This window comes from Giraffa tippelskirchi, chromosome 7, assembly GCF_054371585.1.
Source record: "Giraffa tippelskirchi isolate mGirTip1 chromosome 7, T2T-mGirTip1v1.2.pri, whole genome shotgun sequence".
Lineage (NCBI taxonomy): Eukaryota > Metazoa > Chordata > Mammalia > Artiodactyla > Giraffidae > Giraffa > Giraffa tippelskirchi.
In genome coordinates this window covers 42,874,629-42,888,685 of record NC_137281.1, presented here as the reverse complement: position 1 = coordinate 42,888,685, position 14,057 = coordinate 42,874,629, and the positions used below count along the sequence as shown (strand labels likewise).

At 51.7% G+C, this 14,057-nt stretch overlaps 1 protein-coding gene across 7 annotated transcripts in view; it reads right to left on the bottom strand.

Moving 5' to 3' along the window:
- The window catches only part of ZNF423 (zinc finger protein 423), a 469,528-nt gene that overhangs the window by 80,702 nt on the left and 374,769 nt on the right, over positions 1 to 14,057 (bottom strand). The window lies entirely within an intron of this gene.

The window sequence follows — 14,057 nt, the reverse complement described above, 5'->3', positions numbered from 1 at the left end:
CATGTGACCCAGGCCTGGCCAATCAGAGTATCCCATTCTTCTAGATAAACTAATTGGTTCAGAGATGAGCATGTGACCCAGGTCTGGCCAATCAGAGTATCCCATGCTTCTGAATAAACTAATTGGTTCAGGGATGAGCATGTGACCCAGAGCTGGCCAATCAAGCCAACCTTCAGATTAAGGATAAAAGACTCTTGCCCCTGAGGTTGTTGAGTTAAAATGATGTAAGTCTGGAGGGATTGGTGGCCATTTTTCTCTACCTGGCGAAGCCATGTCCAGATAGTGGGTGCACGTGGGCCTTGAGAATTTACCCTTTCAGGCCAGTGAACCCATTTCCTTGGTTCCTTCTGAAGCCAGTATAAGGCAAGGTCCCGACTCTCGACGTCCAGACAGCTCAAAAAAGTCCTGACAAATGTGCTTCTCAAAGCTTTAATTCCTCCCAGAGTCTGTCTCTCTCCCTCCCTTCCCCTGCCCTATAGTATCAAGTACAATGATGGACTGAACTAATGCCTGAATGAATACAACATTCCCTGCTCAGGCAAATCCTTTGGGTTCACTGATGGTTCCCAAACACCTGCCACCCCCAGTTCTGTCCCTGATGGCCACTCCTGAACACTGAAATTCACAACCTGCCAGATGGTGGAAGAACTGGTATTGGAGGTCACGCTGCTTGAGCCCCTGTGGGCCATAGGCCTCGTGTCCCAAAACACACAGGGATCTCCTTGAAGGCAGGGACCTCATCACAGCCTCCTCCTGTAGTCCCCACAGATGGTCACAGGGCTTCCCATGTCCAAACCTTCTGAGTCACTCCCCTAGCTTTTACTGTGCATACCACTGATGAGCGATAATTTCTTCAGAACACACCCACTCCCCTCCACCTCCCAGCACCCCACTTTAGGTACCATTTTTTCTGATCTATACGACAACAGCCTCCTAACCCAGGCAATGAGCCTGTCCTGTGTGAACTTTTATGGGCTTCCTGGAGAAGGGAGCTGCTAAGGGTAAGACTGCTCCCCACGGTGGGCGGGGGGCGCGGAGAGCACAGTAGAGACTTTCCAGACCTGTATACAACCCCATGAGACTGTAGATGAGAGCATGGTCTGCACAGAGCAGATGCCCAACAAGGGTCAGGGTGAGAAGGTGTGCCTTCCTGAGTGCTGGCATGGCAAGTAAAAAGAGAGTAGCGTTGGAGTCCCACATGCCTGGGTACAAAACCCAGCTCCCAAGTGTTCTGGTTCCCTATATGGCCTCTGCTGGGTGACATTGAGCCCTCCATTTCACAGCTTCCCTGGTGGCTCAGTGATAAAGAATCTGCCTGCCAATGCAAGGGACACGGGTTCAATCCCTGATCTGGGAAGCAGATTTATCTCAGATCTGCGTAGAAGCTAAGCCCTTGCACCACAACTACTGAGCCTGTGCTCTAGAGCCCGGGAGTCACAACTACTGAAGCCCACGATGTCCTAGAGCCTGTGCTACACAGCAAGAGAGGCCACCGCAATGAGAAGCCCATGTACCGCAACTAGAGAGTACGGCTCGCAGCAACTTGAGAAAAGCCTGAGCAGCAGTGAAGACCCAGCACAGCCAATAAATAAATAAAATTATGTTTTAAAAAGTTCTTAAACCTTGAAGATACAAGTAATAGGAAGCTTGTTATGACAATCATGAAAAATGGTTGTGAAGTACCTGCTCTGGGCTTTCTATGACACACAGAGGCACCTGATAAGAGGCAACTACTATCATTGTCACAGCGGCTGTGAATGTCCCCAGCCTGACAAGGGAAGTGACTACAGAAAAAACCAGCAATTTAAATGAGCCTTTCTAAACTGAAAACTTAAATACATGAATAACAAAACCCAACATGTATTGTGTGCTTACTATGTATCAGGTACTGTTTAAGTGCTTGCCATTTATTAAATCACTTAATCCTAGGAGAAGGGTAGTAATTCTTATTATCCCAGTTTACAGAGAAAGAATCAAGCATAGGCCCAAAGGACCCAAGTCTGCTGCAGGGCCGGCCAGGACCAGAAGCCAGCCTGCGCACTGCCCCTTCTCTCCTTCTGAGCTGTCTTCAGCCATGGACTGAAAGTGACAGGGAAGCAAAATACAACAAAAGCTCCTCACCCGTGCTCCCAGAAAATATGCTGGGAAGAAAGATCATTCTGAGATGCCTTTGAGACCCAGCCTTCCCAGGCGGCTCAGGCAGTAAAGAATCTGCCTACAGTGTGAGACCTGGGTTTGATCCCTGGGTTGGGAAGATCCTCTGGAGAAGGGAATGGCAGCCCACTCCAGTATTCTTGCCTGGAGAATTCATGGACAGAGGAGCCTGGCGGCAGATACCCTAAGGAGTTGAAAAGAGTCAGACACGACTGAGTGACTAACACGCACTTGGTAAAAATAAAAGGCCCTGAGCAATGGGACATAAATCATCCAGCCTCAGTGTACCTCTATGCCATGGTGACCCTTTAAAGAAAACTGCTGGGAACTATGATTTTTCATTCATGATCTCATTTAATCCTCACATCAGCTCTATGACATGGGTATTACTATCCCCACTTTACAAATGGGAAGGCTGAGGCTCAGAGAAGTTAAGTGATTTCGCTGTGGTCACAGAGTACAAGAGAGCTGGAAATCAAAGCCCGTAATGGTTCCAGTAAATCATGTCATCTGAGTAGGGGGTTACTTGACTATTTATTTTTGTCCCTCTTCTCTCTCTTTTTTCAAGCTCATGGGGAGTCAAGTGAGGTTCCTGTTAATAAATAATGAAATAGTTTGCTACAATTTGCTCCAAAACGTATGCTTAATTACCACAAACTCCAACCAAATCACTTAATTGAATTCAGATAGCATGTTTGATGTTATATATAATATTTTGCAAGTTAGCCCTCTTTGGGGAGTGTATCGATTGAGGAGGAAAACAGATGTTCTGGAAGATGTTTCCAGATTAGGGCCGGACCAGACGGCTGCAGAGTTGAAAGGATTATACAAGTGCAGAGACAGTTGTGACACCAGGGGCCTGAGGCCCAGGCAGGCTTCACTTTGCTTCTTATCCGAAAGCCACCCCCCACCACATTCCCCATCCCCGACCTGCACCACAGCTGTGTCAGGAGTGGCTTCCAGGGCCACTGTCTCTACCCCTCACACTGCTCCTGGTTGTGACTGCTGAGCAAGAGGCAGGCAAGAGGGTCAGAGACATGGCTGTGAAAAGTCTCCTGGAGCTGATGGGATGAGCACAGGAGGTTAAAAGGACAGATACACACTCTCCCTTATCTGGAGGGACTCTAATTGGCCAGGGCTTTCCCAGGAAGGCACTGAGCATCCTTTAATAGTCACCTGTTTGTTTATTCAACAAACATTTGCTGCTCCTTGGAAGAAAAGCTAAGACAAACCTAGACAGCATGTTAAAAAGCAGAGACGTCACTTTGCCAACAAAGGTCCGTATAGTCAAAGCTATGGTTTTTCTAATAGTCATGTACAGATGTGAGAGCTGGACCATAAAGAAGGCTGAGTGCTGAAGAATTGACGCATTACAATTGTGGTGCTGGAGAAGACTCTTGAGAGTCCCTTGGACCTCAAACCAGTCAATCCTAAAGGAAATCAAACCTGAACATTCATTGGAAGGACTGATGCTGAAGCTGAAGCTCCAATAATTTGGCCACCTGATCCAAATAGCCGACTCATTGGAAAAGACCCTGATGCTGGGAAAGATTGAAGGCAGGAGGATAAGCAGGTGACAGAGGGTAAGATGGTTGGATGTGAGCAAACTTTGGGAGATAGTGAAAGACAGGAAAGCCTGGCATGCTGCAGTCCACAGGGTGGCAAAGAGTTGGACACGACTTAGTGACTGAACAACAATAATAACTATGTGCCATTCATATATTCATTCATTAAACATTTACTGAAAATCTGCTGCCTATCTTTTTTATTCATTCATTCAGTAAGGACGTATCAGAAGTCTGCAGTATGGAGGAGGTCTTGGAGGCACTTGCCCACGTGGAGCTCACAGTCCAGAAGAAAGGAAGACATTCATCACTGGATGCAATGAGATACCACCTCCGTGCAACCTGAGGGGTGGAGGCACATGAGGGTAGAGGGAGCTGGCTAGAACAGCAGCAAGCACAGCATTCAGAGCAGCGAGGGCTAGAGCAAAATAGGAGGTGGGACTCCCCAAGGCAGGGGGACGGGCTACCCAAAGGCCTGCCCCTGGGAGAGGAGAGAGAAGGCCATTGTGGCTGGAATGGGGACAGAGTGGGGGCAAGTTCAGAGACAAGCTGGTGTGCATGGGGCAGGCGGAGGTGCTGACTTGGTTGGGCCTGGTGGCTGTACTGAGGGTCTCTACCTAAGGGCGACAGGGAGTCACATTCAGAAGGCCTCATCGAGTCCAACATAGACAACAAGTTAGGAGTGGGGGGAACAGAATAATTCCAGAACAGCAAAGAGGATGCCAGGTTCTGTGCCAGGCGCTGGGGGTTCAGAAATGAAAAAGACTCGGCCCCTCCCACTAGAATCAGCAGTCCACACACACTAACAAGTCAGCAGGTGGTTGCAATCCTGGGAGACCAGCACCTCATGGGGCAATTTGCTTTCTGAATGTATAATATTATTTCCTGCTTTATCTGGTCAATATTTTGAAATCACAAACAATATTAAAGAGGAGGATGAACGTTCTGGTTCATTCAAAAAATATTTAGTGAGCACCTACTATGTGCCAAGTCCTGTGTGTTCCGTGGTGGAAACAACAAGGTTTAAGGCCTTTTAACCAAAGTCAGCCCCAATAGGGCTTTCTAGGTCTTTCACTCATAACATGCATCTTAGGCAAATGAAACTAACTGATGAATTTGTCCACTTCCAAAGCAGTACCTACTGTGTGTCAGGTTCCGTGCAGCCAGCTGTGCTGAAGATGAGGCAGACCTGCTATGGCCTGCGACCCACTTGAGCATGAGCCTTGCAAACAAGAGCCAGACGCGTGATGATGTGAGACTAGAGACAACACAGAGTTCTGCAGAAGGACATCCCACCCTAGCAGAAAACGGAAGCAGATCTCAGGAGTGAGGTGGAGCGGGGAGTGGGGGATACTAGAGCGAGGCACAGAGTGTGGGAAGGGTTTCCATGGAGGATTAAGGAGTATCATGATGGTGAAGGCATTCTGGACAAGGAGAACAGCATGTGCAAAACTGTGTCAAGGTGTCTGGAGACAGCAAATTACCTGCTCAGGCTGGAGCACAGGTTGGGAACCAGAGGGTCTTAAGGTTGAGGAATAGACTGGGAACAAGCATGGACTACAACCAATGTCAGAACAAAATTGTGGGCTTTGTGCTATAGGCAGTGAGGAGTTGTTGAAGTCTTCCGAGTGGAGAAGTGGCATGATTTGGTGTGGCACACTTCCAGAACATGAATCACAGCACAGAGCTAGGAGAAGCTGGCTGAGCAGAGACCAGGTGATTTAGCATTATCACAGCTCAGAGGGACACAGACGGGAGTGTGGATGGAGTGGATAGCAGGAAGTCCAGCCTCCTCACAAGGCACAATGGGGAGGACGCCTGGCACCAGAAGGGAAGGGAGAGAAGGACTTATGCAGAGCTGTGGGTGGACTAGATCACTGTCAGGGTCTCATCTGAACAGTATCTTGAAGAACATGGCCAGCTCATGTGACCAGATATAAAATGATATGAAAACTTCTATGACTGAGAATGACAGAAAAGGCCTGGTACATAGTAGGCTCTTCATAAAGCTGGGAGTGCGTATGCATGACTGTGTGCTCAGCCGTGTCCGACTCTTTGTGACCCCATGGACTGCAGCCCCTTAGGCTCCTCTGTCCATGGAATTTTCCAGGGAAGAATACTGGAGTGGGTTGACATTTCCTACTCCAGGGGATATTCCCAGCCCAGGGATCAAACCTGCAGTTCCTGCGTCTCCTTCATTGGCAGGTGGATTCTTTACCACTGAGCCACCTGGGAAGCCAAAGGTGGGGTAGATAGAGGAGTAATGAAATGGATAGAGGATGAATGGGTGGGGATGGATGCATAAACAGATGAGTGAGTACATGGCCACTTGAACACTTGGATGGATGCACGGATATGTGGAGCTTGAAGAGCTCTCAATTCCCAAAGCCAAGGGTACAACAATTACAAAGGTCCCATCACAACTGCTCTGAGGGGCTTAGGGAACATCTATATCAAGTTCTACTGCCCTAGGGTTTCCAGTGGAAGCTTGTGGACCAGGTCCCATTATCTGTCATGGTACCTTTAGGAAAGCGGTCAGCACTCTAGTCATGCAAATAGGAAGGGATTTAATACAGGGAATTAAGAGCTCTTCACAACTCTGGGAAAGCTGCAGGAAGGATGGTGGTTGGACCTCTTTCAGGAAATCTGAAAGTACAGGGATCACAAGGAAGCTACTGCCACTGATCTCAGCTGTGTTTCTGGAGCCTGAAGTCTGAGATCAGGCAGCCAAGGTGAGAAGTGAAGGATGAGAGATGACAGAAGGCAGGAGGGAAGGAAGGGGGATAAGAGGCCGCATAGTGGACAGGTAGATACATGGATGGGTGGGTGGGTGGGTGCATGAATGGGTAGATGGATGTGTGTGCCTCCCCTTAGCTTACTCATAACTTCCAACTGAAAGCTTTTCTGTCCGAGCCCTGCCCTCAGCATTCAGAGTGACAGTCTAACAGAGATAGTCTAATCTGAAAGTCTAACATTCAGATTTCTGACTCTCTGAAATCAAGAGAGCAATGTTAGTCGCTCAGTCGTGTCTGACTCTTTGCGACCCCATGGACTGTAGCCTACCAGGCTCCTCTGTCCAGGGGATTCTCCAGACAAGAATACTGGAGTGGGTTGCCATTCCCTTCTCCAGGGGAATCTTCCCAACCCAGAGATCGAACTAGAATCTCCCATATTGCTGGCTGATTCTTTACAGTCTGCACCACCAGGGAAGCCTGGCTGCTTACTAATTCCAGTTTTGCTCTGACTTATGGTGTGGCCTCACACCAGGCCCTTCCCCTCTCTGGACACCTCTGTGTCATTCAGTACAACAAAGGAACAGGACTGGGTCTGGGATGCCTGCGTACCCTCTATCCCCCCTGCCCTCACTCATGCCCTCACTCACGCCTTATAAGCCAAGCCTCGCCAACCTATAAGGTTTCATTTGCAAGCTGAGTGATACTTGCCAGGTGACCTTGAAGGACAGTGGTTCTATAACTTTAGAAAGCACTGGAATCAGCTGGAGGATCCATTAGAACACAGATTGCTTGTCTTCACCCCAGAGTTTCCAGTTCAGTAGGTCTGGGTGGGGCCAAGATCCTGCCTTTCTAGCAAATTTCTAGGTGACACTGATGCTGCTGGTCTTGGAAACTCTGAGATGCACTTATCTAGGCATCCCTGTGGGCTACTTCCCCGACAGTCTGTGCTGAAACCTGGTAGGTATCCCACCTGGGGGCTGCTCACCCTGCCCCATGCATGGGGCCTCCTGGAGCGCTGTCCCATCAGGGCACCCAGGGACAAGCTCAAGACAGATAGAAGGGGCCCCCCACAGCCCTGCAGTCATCTCTGAGTCCATCCTCCCTCCACGGTGCTCCCGCCCAGCCCCCTCTTTCTCTCTCTCCGTCTCTCTCCGAGCCTGTGAGAGCACCGTGCCTTCTGCCGCCTGCGCGCCGCCTGCCCCTGCCGCCCTCAGAACAGCTGTGGGCTTAATTATCAAAATAACATTTTAATAGTCTCATAACTGAACTCCCTTCAAAACATGCCAGTGGAGGAGGCGGGAAGGATTCTTTTTAGCACCTCTTCCCGCCCGACTTGCTAATCGGAGGCATTTAAGCTGCCAGGAGGCCCAGATGCCCAGCCCTGCCCACGGAGTGCCTCCTCCCTACTCGTCATGGGCGTGGCTCCCCCCACGTGGAGCACGCCGGTGGGAGTCCGAGCCAGGAGTTATCACCGGCCCCCACTGCTCCCGCCTTAGGAAAGGAAAAGCCACCCATTCCCGCAAACACAACCATCACTCAGGAAAGTGGATCTGCTAAGAGAACTTAGGCAATTCATTTGCGATCACCAGGGGTTTTACTTGCTTTTAACACCTTTTTTTTTTTCAAATTAAAAAAAATTGCTATCACAAGCATTAACTCTGGCTTCCCCTTTCCCTGCTACTCCATGTAATAATTCTACAGGGAGGCCTAGCTGGTATTTAGCTCCTGAGTTAAGCTCCACTAAACAAGCCCAGTGCAAGAGTAGCGTCACAAATCATAGTGTTTTTTCCTTCCAGTCGCCGCAGCCCCCTTCTCTCTCTCATTCTTAAAGCAGCTAACATTGTGTTTATCCAGTGCTCACTATACCTGGGCTGTGTGCTAAAGGACCAAACCCATGTTATATGTTATTACATGGGATCCATGTTCAGCAGCCCAAGTAGAAAGGCCCAACTATTAGTATGATCCCTGCTTTACTCAGGAGGATACCAAAGCCAAGAGAGGCTCTCCCTGCCAGGTGCCCTGCTAGCACCAGGGAGCTAGGCTGGGGAGCCAGGTGGGCGTGCTTTTAGCAAGTGCACTGTCCTTTCTTGGTGTTGGCCCTGCATGAACTGTCTTCTAGGCCAGAGCTTCTCAAACTTGGTAAGTATGTGAATCGCCAGGGACTCTTAAAAATGCAGGTTCCAGTTCAGTAGGGCTGGGGTAAGGCCTGGGATGCTGTGTTTCCAGCACACTCCTAGGTGATGCAGATGCTACTGGTAAGGGGCGAGGCTCTGGGAGGCAGGGCCCAGGGAAGGCCTAGGCCAGCACCCTGCATCATTAGACCGGAGAAGCCAAGCGAAGCCTGGGAGTGCTGGGCCTCCTCCTGCAGCTCAGTCTTGGGCTGGTGGCCCTGGCTCTCTCCTGGCCCTCAGACCATCACCCCAGGTGGTAGCCCCAACTCCCAGGAGAGAAACAGAAGGGGGTACTATTTCAGAGACCAATATTCTCACCCTACCCATCTGGCTTCTCAAATTCCATGCCCAGCCATAGAACAAGAAATCACTTTTGCTCTCTGAAGGAAGCTGTCAGAAGCAGCCAACGCCCCCTGGCCCTCATCAGGTTCCCTGTGGCCATCACTGAGCACCTACTATGTAGCAAGACAGCCGCTGTGGGAACATGGGGCAGGAAGTGGCACCTGTCCACAGGCACCTAACCAGTGGACAAGGGAGAACTGTTGCCATCTAAGGTTCTGGGTGGGCTCACTGTGGCGACCAGGGACACACAGGCAAGCGTGCAAGCTGGGCTGGGCTGGGCTGGGCATTGCCAGTCACCCTGGGCCCTGGGGGAATCAAGTCCACTTAATATTAGACACAGTGCAACTAAGCTTACTACCAATAATAAAGGGGATCATTTATTATTTTATTTATTGTTTTATCCTGGACATGAGAGTGGGCTTCCCTTGTGGCTCAGCTGGTAAAGAGTCCACCTGCAATGCGGGAGACCTGGGTTCAATCCCTGGGTTGGGAAGATCCCCTAGAGAAGGGAAAGGCTACCCACTCCAGTATTCTGGCCTAGAGAATTCCAAAGACTGTATAGTCCATGGGGTTGCAAAGAGCTGGACACGACTGAGCGTCTTTCACTCATTAGGGTGGGCACAATGTCACAAACTTGGGGACTCGGTAGTCCGTCAAGCTTCTGGCTAAAGGGACTTGGCTCATGGCAACCCCTAATCCATGGTCAGCCCTCAGTAAACTGGCCACCAGCCCATCAGAAACCCAGTTCTACTCAACACCCCCTAGAGACCACACAGATAGACAGACAGTAAAGCAATAAGTGACTGAGTACCAAACCACCCAGGCAGACAATGAGACCTGGGAGCAGGCCAGCTGAGAAGGCTCTCTGCAGGAGGGGCACTTTGAGCTGTCTCCAGGAATGGGGATGATGTGTAACCACAGCAATCATAACATCAGACCTTTATCCACTCATTACCACTCGGTGTCACACAGTTCTAAGCAGGTTCCTTACTTAGCTTGTTGAATTCTCAGGACCACCTGAAGGGGGCGGTACCACCATCACTACCATCCTACCCCACAGAGCTGCCATGACTTGCCCGCAGTCACCCCGCTGGCTCATAGGGAGCAAAACAGAGACGCAAACCCAGGCAGAGTCCATGTTCTCAACCATCTGGTTGAATAGAGGCCAAGGCCCCTAGAGGCCAGAATCTCCAGAAACAGAAAGGGAGGGCTGGTACCCCACATGAGCTGTGCCGAGACTCAAGGGAAGTGGGGTGCAATGTTGGAAAAGTAGTGGCAGGGCAGTCCCACGCCTGGCAGATCGTGCAGCAGGTAAGTACAGGGAGGCCAAGACCCGCAAGTGACTTAGGGGTTTGGCTGGAAGTCTTGTCAGCAGCCCCCGGCAGTCCCCAGCTGTCCTTGTTAGGGAGGGGGTTTCTTCTGTCCCCCGATGACGGCCCCGCTGTAGGAGCAGTTTTCTTTGTCCTTCCCCCACAGTGGGCGAGAGCGGCCCCTCTAAGGCATAAGGTCTCTGGTTTCTATTTGCCAGTAGAGACCCAGCTCCCAGCCACCCTGGACCAGGGCTAGTCCTGAAACTGCACTCAGATCACAGTCAAGGTCTGTACCTGCTTGGCCGGGACACGGGCCTGGCACAGATCATGGAGGGGAAGAGATAGCAGGAGGGATGGGGTCCCGGCGCGGGCATTGGGAGGAACAGCATTAACACCAGGAGCTCTGGGAGGGCAGGAACTACAGAGACAAAGCAACAAGATTCCTAACCACCCCCCACCCGCTGCCTCTCCGGGCAGGGAGCCGGGCATGCCACTGTCCACGGCCTGTGACGCCACCCAGGTGGCACCAGTCCCAGCAAACAGCCCCTGGGACGGGACGGGAATCTGAATCTCTGTCTGCAAGTGGCTGCCTGCCCGGGACCCCTCACCCCCATCAGCCACAAGCCCCTCTCCTCCCCGGGAGGCGGCCTCTCTCCAGCCCCAGCCAGGCTGCCCCATCTTGCTGTCTGAGCTGGGGAAGGGCCTCTTGCATTCGTGAAGCCTCTTCTTCATTTCCTCCATCTCCTCGCACAGCACTTTCCAGAACAGGATATTAAGGGAAGAGAAACCGAGGGCTTTCGGGGTTTTTCGTCTCCGCTCCAGGGAAAAACAGACACTCATCCTTGTCTGAAATTGCTTCACTCTGCGAGCCCGTGGGCCGCGGGAGCCCTCCCGCCACAGACAAGCAGAAAATAGAGTTTGTTTCTCCATCTCCCAGCCCCTGCGCCTCTCGCCCGCCCTCCCTCCAGCTTCCTTGCTCCTCTCCGCCTGGCTGGCGGCTGGGGCGGGGGGCAGGGCAAGATGGGGGGGCTCGTGGCTCCACGCGGCTGCCTGGTGCCAGGCAGCAGGGCAGGGGCTCCCACAGCTCGTGGCCCTGGATGGGGAGGAGTAGCAGCCAAAACCCCTCCGGCTGCCTCCCGCGCCCCGAACCATGCGGCCTTCAAACAACCCTGGATCGAGGCCCTTCTCGGGAAAGCAGACCCGAGGACCTTTTGTTCCCTGAAATATTCAGGTTTTCAGGTCATTCTCTGGCCTTGCCAAGAGAATGCGGTGTGCTCCTGGCTTGAACAAAATGCTCGGGTGTTAAAATATTCATCTGGTTTTGGTTGGGATGGAGGTGTCTGTATGTATGTGTGTGGGGGTATGCGTGTGTGAGTGTTTCAGGGAAACAAAAACATTGATTTTCGCCCCGTCCTCTGCTCCCCAGCCCACCTGGGAGAGGGTCCACCTTGATTTTGGCAACATTTGTTTATAGATTCCACCATGGTTCCCGAGGATGCGGAGAGCGGGAGAGACACAGATGGAGGGACTCAGCCTGTTGTTGCCTCTCCAAGGGAAAAGGCGGGTAGAGTAGATGTTTTCTTGGAAGTTAATTCAACCCCAAGCCGGGCACTGAGAATATCCTGTCCAAGCAATTAATCCCTGCCCCTCCTCCCACCCACTGCCCTACCTCCAGCATCAGCAAAAAGCCTGTCTACCTTCCAGAGGTGCACACATGCCCCCTGAGTGGGCCCCCACCGGGAGGACCCCTCTTGGGCCACTGGACCAGACTGGGGCCCGCAGGTTGCCTTAATTATCAGTCACTCCACCTCCTTCCCTTCCCTCCTCAGCCCCCATCACGGGAACCTGTCAGGCGTCCACCCCGAGGACAGGAAATCAGCTACCTACTGGCCCTGGTCTTTAACTAAAGGCTCGAGCTCAATTATCCTGCAGACCTCGGGGATCTCCGGAGTGGTGGCTGGAGGAAGGGCTGTCGGTGGGGGAGGGGAAGGAAGGGTCGGTCACGCTGAGAGGAGCTGGGGAAACCGAGGCCGGAGAAGGAATAGCATGGGGGGCAGGGAGGCTGGGAATCCCGGAGCCCCCACTCCGTCCTTCCTGGGGGGACTGCCATGAACGGTTCCAAACTGTCTGCTCGGTGAGAAGATGAACACCCTGGGGGGTCAGCCCCAGGAATCGAGAGATGCTCCCCTGTGGGAGGACACAGGGGTCACAGGTAGAGGCTGACCAACTGTAGGAACTCGGTGGCATAGAGCCATTCATGTTCATCACAAATTCCTGCCTGGCATGCACTTTACCAGCGGGTGTATCCGGCTACCTTTCAAAACGTGTCTTGAATAAGCCCTTTCATCCCGCCCCCTTGCCACCGCCGTGGCCATCTTCTCTAGCCAGGACAACAGTGGGGACCACCCACGGGACCCTGAGCATCCACTCTTCCCCCTGGTGATCTCATCTCCATCCAGCAGCCAGAGCCATCTTTTTTTACAACGTTCAAATAGGAAAATGTCATTTGTGACTTCAAGCCTTGCACGGGTTCCTTACTGCAGAGGATAAAGTCCCTGTTCTTGACCACACCCCCTGAGGCCCCACACTGTCCAGCCTCTCACTTCGTTAGAGCCACGGTCCTGATCCCCCGCCACCCTCCAAGCCCACACGGCAACTTTCAGTGCCTGGAAGATGTCGAAGCATCTCCAGCCTCAGGACTTGTATTCTTGCCCCAGCCTCTTCACCGGACTGGCCCCTTCTCATCCTTTAAACCTCGGCGTAACTGGCATCCTCTCCAGCTTTCTCCTTCCCCACACTAATGACTCATCTCTCCAATCGTGATCATATATTGACTCGTTTGTCTGTTCGGTCTTGGCTTTCTCGTTCAGACAGTTGTTTTGTTGCCAAGTCATGTCTGACTCTTTTGTCACCCCTTAGACTGTAGCCTGCCAGGCTCCTCTGTCCATGGGATTCTCCAGGCAGGAATACTGAAGTGGGTTGCCATTTCCTTCTCCAGGGGATCTTCCCGACCCAGGGATCGAACCCGCATCTTCTGATTGGCAGGCAGATTCTTTACCACTGAGCCACCTGAGAAGCACCCCTATGCAGACAGTAAGCTTCATGAATGTGGGGAGAGCACATTTTTTCACTCACCAGAGCCCAGCACAACACTTGGAGCAAAGCAGTCTCTCAGTAGATGTTTATTGAAGGAATCAGAGAATACGTGGCTGTGAGTCAGCTCAAAGCGGAACTTCCCTATAGCCAGAGATAGGGCTCTAAACATTCCAGATGGGTAGAAGCAAACATTCTTCCACCCTGCCATGAATACCAACGTTCCCTGCTCCACCTTAATTCCCGATCACATTTGGATTCAGATATTTAAGAAGCTAGAGAAGCAAATGTTATACTGTGCCCTGAGAAAGCCCCTGAGGTTCTGCATTCAAGGATAGAAAAGTTTCACTTTCATAAAGCCTAATAAAATCTTGCTTCTACTGAGCCGGCAGCGAAGACGGTACTCAGCCTACGGGGCACTCTGGATCCTGAAAGCGTGGCTGCTTGGACTGTGAGCAGAATACGGGAGTCCGAGGGACCTGCCAGGAGGAGGGCCTGAGGCCTGGCCGAGTCCCACGCATGCACGGAGGAAGGGCCCCAGGAGTTTATAAACTGAGCAGATCTACACCCCAGCCGTGATATTTATAACAATAAATGAGTCTCATAGTTGCCACAGCCCACCTCAGTCCCTCTTAAGAACCAAGGGCAAAAAACAAACACATCTTCATGCCCCGCCTCGAAAAACAA